Raw genomic sequence first — 6,805 nt, 5'->3', positions numbered from 1 at the left:
AAAAAAAAAAAAAAAAGGCTGAGATGGGAGGATCACTTTAGCCGGGGAGGTTGAGGCTGCAGTGAGCTGTGATGGCACCACTGCACTCCAGTTTGGGTGCCAGAGGGGGGTCTTTGCAGATGTAGTCAAGTTAAGGATCTGGAGATGAGATCATCCTGCATTATCCAGGTGGGTCCTAAACCCAATGACAAGTGTTTATAAGAGAAAGAAGAGGAGGACCCAGACCAGGAGAAAGTCATGTGAAGATGGAGGCAGAGATTAGAATCCTGCAGCCACAAACCAAGGAATGCCGGGAGCTGCCAGAGGCTGAAAGAGGCAAAGAAGCATTCTTCCCTAGCACCTTTTGAGGGAGTACAGCCCTGTTAACACCTTCGTTTTGGACTTCTGGCCTCTGGAACTGTGAGATAATACATTTCTGTTATTTTAAACCACCCACTTTGTAGAACTTTGTTACGGCAGCCTCAGGAAACTAACGCAGTCGTCTTGCAGAGCATAGTAAAGCTGAACTTCAGTGTTAGTAAATTCCTGTTAAGAGGATTTATTAGCCTGTTTTTTATGAAAACAACAGTTTGGTGGCATCATTCAGAACAGTCCTGTGGCTCCTCCATCTTGCCACCAACGCTATCTAACTCCCCGAATTCCCCCCTTCTCCCTCCTACGTTTTATTCCCAGACCACTGATCTGAATAGAGCATGCACAGGTAATACCCAAGGTGACTTATTAGGAAGACGACTACCTAATTTAGTATTCCAACATCAGAAAACGTAAATCTAATGAAGGATGATTTTTTTTTACCCAAATGAACATCGGGAAGGTAATTACCGCTGTGATTTGGGGGTGAAGTAGCACGCTTTGTTTCCTCAAGGTGTTACTTCTCTGTATTAACAGAGCCACATCTAGGCCTTGAAATGCCTTGTTAAGAGAAGAAAATTCTCTTTCTTTCAAAGCTGCCAAGGATATGTTTCTTTATATTTTCCTTCTTTTAAGAAAGAAACAAAAACTGGTTTGTCTTTTTTTTTGAGACGGAGTCTTGCTCTGTCGCCCAGGCTGGAGTGCAGTAGGATCTCGGCTCATTGCAAGCTCCGCCTCCCGGGTTCACGCTATTCTCCTGCCTCAGCCTCCTGAGTAGCTGGGACTATAGGGGCCCACCACCGCGCTCGGCTAATTTGTTTTGTATTTTTAGTAGAGACGGAGTTTCACCGAGATCTTGATCTCCTGAACTCGTGATCCACCCGCCTCGCCTCCCGAAGTGCTGGGATTACAGGCGTGAGCCACCGCGCCTGGCCCCAACAGTAAAAGGATAGACAAACAGATTGATATTTCTCTCCCAAATGCGGCAGTTAGGAAGAATGAGGCAGATCTGCATTTACTGAGTAGAAAAACAGAAAAAGCATATTTCAGAACAATGGGTATTTAGTCCTTGCATTTTTTCTCTTTTGTCTCATAGCTTTAATAATTATCTTTATGTGGACAAATCTTGTATTTCTATCTTCAGCTTGGATCTCTTCCTTGAACCCAGATTCTGCCCAACATCTCCCCTATGAAGTCAAACAGGCATCTCAAACTTAATTTGTGTGGCTGGACGCGGTGGCTCACGTCTGTAATCCCAGCACTTTGGGAGGTCGAGACAGGCGGCTCACGAGGTCAGGAGATCTAGACCATCCTGGCTAACACGGTGAAACCCCGTCTCTACTAAAAATACAAAAAATTAGCCAGGTGTGTTGGCGGGCGCCTGTAGTCCCAGCTACTCGGGAGGCTGAGGCGGGAGAATGGCGTGAACCTGGGAGGTGGAGCTTGCAGTGAGCCGAGATTGCGCCTCTACACTCCAGCCTGGGCAACAGAGCGAGACTCCATCTCAAAAAAAATAAAAAACAACAACAACAACAAAAAAACTCCACTTAATTTGTGCAAAAACAAATTCGTGGCATTCCTCCCTACCTTGCTTCACCCATGACTTCCCTCAGTTAATGCCATTCTAATCTTCAGCTGCTCAGTCAAATATAAGCAAACAAGCAGGTAAGCAGGAAAAAAAAAAAAGGCCTTAGAGTCATCCTTCTCTTGTCTCTTAACCTACATTGAATCCTTGAATGGGACCAGCCCTCACCATCTCTGTAGCTGTTGCAGGGCTCCTAACATCATCTCTGGCATGATCATGGCTCACTGCAGCCTCAACCTCCCTAGGCTCAGGTGATCCTCCCACCTCAGCCTCTTGAGAAGCTGGGGCTACAGGCATGCACCACCATGCTTGTCTAATTTTTTATGTATTTTTGGTAGAGACAGGGTTGGCCAGACTGGTCTCAAACTCCTGGACTCAAGTGATCTGCCTGCCTGGGACACTCAGAAAGTGCTGGGATTACAGGCATGGGCCACCATGCCCAGCCACACACTGATCTTTTTAAAACCTAAGACAGATCATGTCACTCTTCTGTTCAAAACCTTCTGTAGACATAAATGAAGACCAACTGAGAAAAGCAAAGGCTATTTATTCAGAGCTTGCTATAGCAAGGCAGTCAGCCACCATCACTTGTGTTTGCAGAGTCTCAAAGGCAGGTAGGGGAAACAGAAAAGCTTTATAGCAGAAAAAGGGAAGGCTTCAGGTCGGTCCTGAATGGAGGCTGCTGGCTTGGGAAAGCTGTAGGTGGCTAACTAGAAGGAAAGCACCCGATGTGATTGGTTAGGGGTGTGCATTTGACTTTTCTGCTTGGTCCTAAGTTGGAAGTGGGCATAAAAACCAGGGAAGCTGTCAGTTACTAATCGAGTTCTTCCTAGCCATTTTGAGCCAGTCATTATAACTGGTGTTGTTTAGCATCCTGAATTGTTATTAGAGATAGAGTGTGGCTTCTGCAAGTCTGAGTTAAACATGCTGGCTCCCTGTGCAACAGCACATTGTAGATAAGGGATTGATTTTCTGGGCAGGTGGCTGCAGGTTGCCGGTCAGAGTTCTAGTTTATTTATTTATTAGAAATGAGGTCTCTCAATGTTGCCCAAAGTGCTGAACTCAACTCCTGGGTTCAAGTGATCTTCCTGTCTCAGCCTCCTGAGTAACTGGGTAGTCCCAGCTCTGGCTCTAAGCACTGCTCAGAGTACTCTTTTTATTTGCATTATTATTAATTTATATATTTATCTGTTTTTGAACAAGGTTTTGCTCTGTCACCCAGGCTGGAGTGCAGTGTGGCACAATCATAGCTCACTGCAGCCTCAAACTCCTGGGCTCAAACAATCCTCCTTTCTTAGCCTCCAAGTAGCTGGGACTACAGGTGTGCACTAACACACCCAACTAGTTTTAAACATTTTTTGTAGCTGGGCACAGTGGCTCACGCCTGTAATCCCAGCACTTTGGGAGGTCAAGGTGGGTAGATCACCTGAGGTCAGGAGTTTGAGAACAGCCTGGCCAACACGGTGAAACCCTGTCTCTACTAAAAATATTAAAAAATTAGCTGGGCATGGTGGCACACATCTGTAGTCCCAGCTACTCAGGAGTCTGAGGCCCCAGAATCGCTTGAACCCAGGAGGCAGAGGTTGCAGAGAGCAGAGATCGTGCCACTGCACTCCAGCCTGGGCGAAAGAGCGAGACTCTGTCTTGAAAAAACAAAACCAGGCCGGGCGCAGTGGCTCACGCCTGTAATCCCAGCACTTTGGGAGGCTGAGGCGGGTGGATCACGAGGTCAGGAGATCGAGACCATCTTGGCTAACGCAGTGAAACCCCGTCTCTACTAAAAATACAAAAAATAAGCCAGGAGTGGTGGTGGGTGCCTGTAGTCCCAGCTACTCAGAAGGCTGAGGCAGTAGAATGGCGTGAACTCAGAAGGTGGAGCTTGCAGTGAGCCGAGATCGCGCCACTGCACTCCAGCCTGGGCGACAGAGTGAGACTCTGCCTCAAAAAAAAAAAAAAAAAAAAAAGAAAAAACAAAACCAAACCATTTTTTGTAGAGACGAAGTCTCGCTATGTTACCCAGGGTGGTCTCAAGCTCCTGAGCTCAAGCGATCCTCCCATCTTGGCCTCCCAAAGTGCTAGGATTACAGGCGTGGACTGCCACGCCTGGGCTTCTTGCTACCCCTTAACAATAAGGCAGCTCCTCCTCAGGCTTTCACAGTCAGCTCTTACTTCTACTCCAATGCCTTTCCTTCAGGAAATCCCAAGGTCACTGTAGATAAATAAAATAGATTTTTAGAGCTCCTTTAAAATTTTTATTTTATTGTTTAAATTGACAGATAAAATTGTATTTATCATGTGTAGCATGATGTTCTGTATATATACATTGTGGAATGACAAGATCTAGCTAATTAACATATGCATTGCCTCACATAGCTATCATTTTTGTGGCAAGAATGCATAACATCCACTCTGTTAGCATTTTTCAAGAATATATTATATTGTTATTAACTACAGGCACCATGGTGTATGGTGGAGCTCCTTGGAACATCTCTCAACATAGGCTGATGGCATAACAGCAATGAATGGACACAAAATGATGTGGTCTACATTTGTCATTCTCTGAAGTTCTGGCTAATAGATAAAATGTTGACTATCAGGGCAGAATTGAAGGGCTCCATTTATTTCAAAGCATTCCCTAAGTAGATAGCTTTTTGACCGGCATGGTGACTCAGGCCTATAATTCCAGCACTTTGGGAGGTCGAGGTGGGGAGATTGTTTGAGCCCAGGAATTTGAGACCAGTCTGGTCAACATAGAGAGAACCTTCCCTTCTTCTCTCCCTTCCTTCCTTTGTTCCTTTCTTTTTAAAAATTATTTTTATGACCGGGCACGGTGACTCATGCCTGTAATCCCAGCACTTTAGGAAGCTGAGGTGAGCAGATCACCTGAGATCAGGACTCGAGACTAGCCTGGCCAACATTGTGAAACCCCATCTCTACTAAAACTACAAAAATTGGTCAGATATGATGGTGGGAGCCTGTAATCCCAGCTACTTGGGAGGCTGAAGCAGGAGAATCACTTGAACCTGGGGAGCAGAGGTTGCAGTGAGCTGAGATCACACCACTGCACTCCAGCCTGTGCGACAGAGTGAGACCCTATCTCAAAAAAAATATATATATATGTAAAATTATTATTATTATTATTATTATTTTTGAGACAGAGTCTTACTCTGTCACCCAGGCTGGAGTGCAGTGGCACAATCTCGGCTCGCTGCAACCTCCGCCTACTGGGTTCAAGCAGTTCTCCTGCCTCAGCCTCCTGAGTAGCTGGGATTACAGGCATGTGCCACCATGCCCGGCTAATTTTTGTGTTTTTAGTAGAGACGGGGTTTCACCATGTTGGCCAGGCTGGTCTCGAACTCCTGACCTCGTGACCTGCCCGCGTTGGCCTCCCAAAGTGCTGGGATTACAGGCATGAGCCACGGTGCCTGGCCTATTATTATTATTTTTTTTAAAAGATTTTCCTCGTTCCATGTGAACCTGGTACCTCTCTTGTGAAGCTACAGCTGAGGAGACTCTGATGCTTGCCATAGCTGATGAAAAGCCCGAGGAAGGAGTCAAGGCTGAGAACCACGATCATATTAATTTAACGGTGGCGGGGCAAGATGGTTCTGTGATGCAGTTTAAGATTAAGAGGCATACACCACTTAGTAAACTAATGAAAGCCTATTGTGAAAGACAAGGATTGTCAATGAGGCAGATTAGATTACGATTCCACAGGTAACCAATCAATGAAACAGACACACCTGCACAGTTGGAAATGGAGGATGAAGATACAATTGATGTGTTCCAATAGCAGATGGGAGGTGTCTACTGAAAAGGGAACCTGCTTCTTTACTCCAGAACTCTGTTCTTTCAAGACCAAGATTACATTCTCAATTAGAAAACTGCAATTTGGTTCCACCACATCCTGACTACTACAGCATAGTTTTCTCTATTCTTTCATTTCCCCTTTCCCCATTCCTTTATTGTATGTAAAGTAACTGGTATATGTGCACAAGCATATTGCATTTTGCATTTTTTAAAACTAAACAGCCAATGGTATGTTTTGATTGACATCAAGTGGAGACAGAGTGGGGAAAAATACTGATTCTGTGAAAATACCCCCTTTCTCCATTAGCGGCATGCTCATTCAGCTCTTTATATTCCAGTGAGTTGTTTTGCTCTCACTGTTTTAACAAAAAAATAAATAAACAAAAATAAAAATCCTTGCATACCTTGTTCAATTGGAGAATTTTACTGTTTTTCATTTATCATTGCAAAACCAAGGACAATTTTATAACTTTTTTGTATGTAGCTGTTACATGTAGGGCAATCTGTCTTTAAGTAGGGATAAATTACTCTAAAACAAAAAAGAATCCTAGATAGTTTTCCCTTCAAGTCTTGTTGTTTAAATAAACTTCTTGTTTAAAAAAATAAGTAAATAAAATAAAAAAGAGTTTTTACTAAGATGGGGGGCTCATCATGTTGCCCAGGCTGGTCTTGAGCTCCTGGGCTCAAGTATGTTTTGTGGTTCATCCACATTCATGTATTAGTACTTCATGCTTTTTTTTTTCTTTCTTTCTTTTTTTTTTTGGAGATGGAGTTTTGCTCTTGTTGCTCAGGCTGGAGTATAATGGCGCGATCTTGGCTTACTGCAACATCTGCCTCCAGGATTCAAGCGATTCTCCTGCCTCAGCCTCCCAAGTAGCTGGGATTACAAGCATGTGCCACCACACCCTGCTAAATTAAATTTTTAGTAGAGACAGGGTTTCGCTATTGTTGGTCAGGCTGGTCTCGGACTCCTGAGCTCAGGTGATCCACGCACCTCGGCCTCCCAAGTGCTGGGATTAAGGTGTGAGCTACCATGCCCAGTCTACTTGATGCTTTTTT

At 44.6% G+C, this 6,805-nt stretch overlaps 1 pseudogene; it reads left to right on the top strand.

Annotated features, from left to right (window-relative positions):
• The first annotated feature begins 245 nt into the window (after positions 1 to 245).
• Positions 246 to 5,936, top strand: LOC112134608 (small ubiquitin-related modifier 2-like; annotated as a pseudogene).
• Positions 5,937 to 6,805: the final 869 nt, after the last annotated feature.

The sequence above is a fragment of the Pongo abelii genome, chromosome 7 (genome assembly GCF_028885655.2).
Source record: "Pongo abelii isolate AG06213 chromosome 7, NHGRI_mPonAbe1-v2.0_pri, whole genome shotgun sequence".
NCBI lineage: Eukaryota > Metazoa > Chordata > Mammalia > Primates > Hominidae > Pongo > Pongo abelii.
Note: the sequence above shows the minus strand (reverse complement) of the source record. Positions and strands in the feature narration are given on the sequence as shown.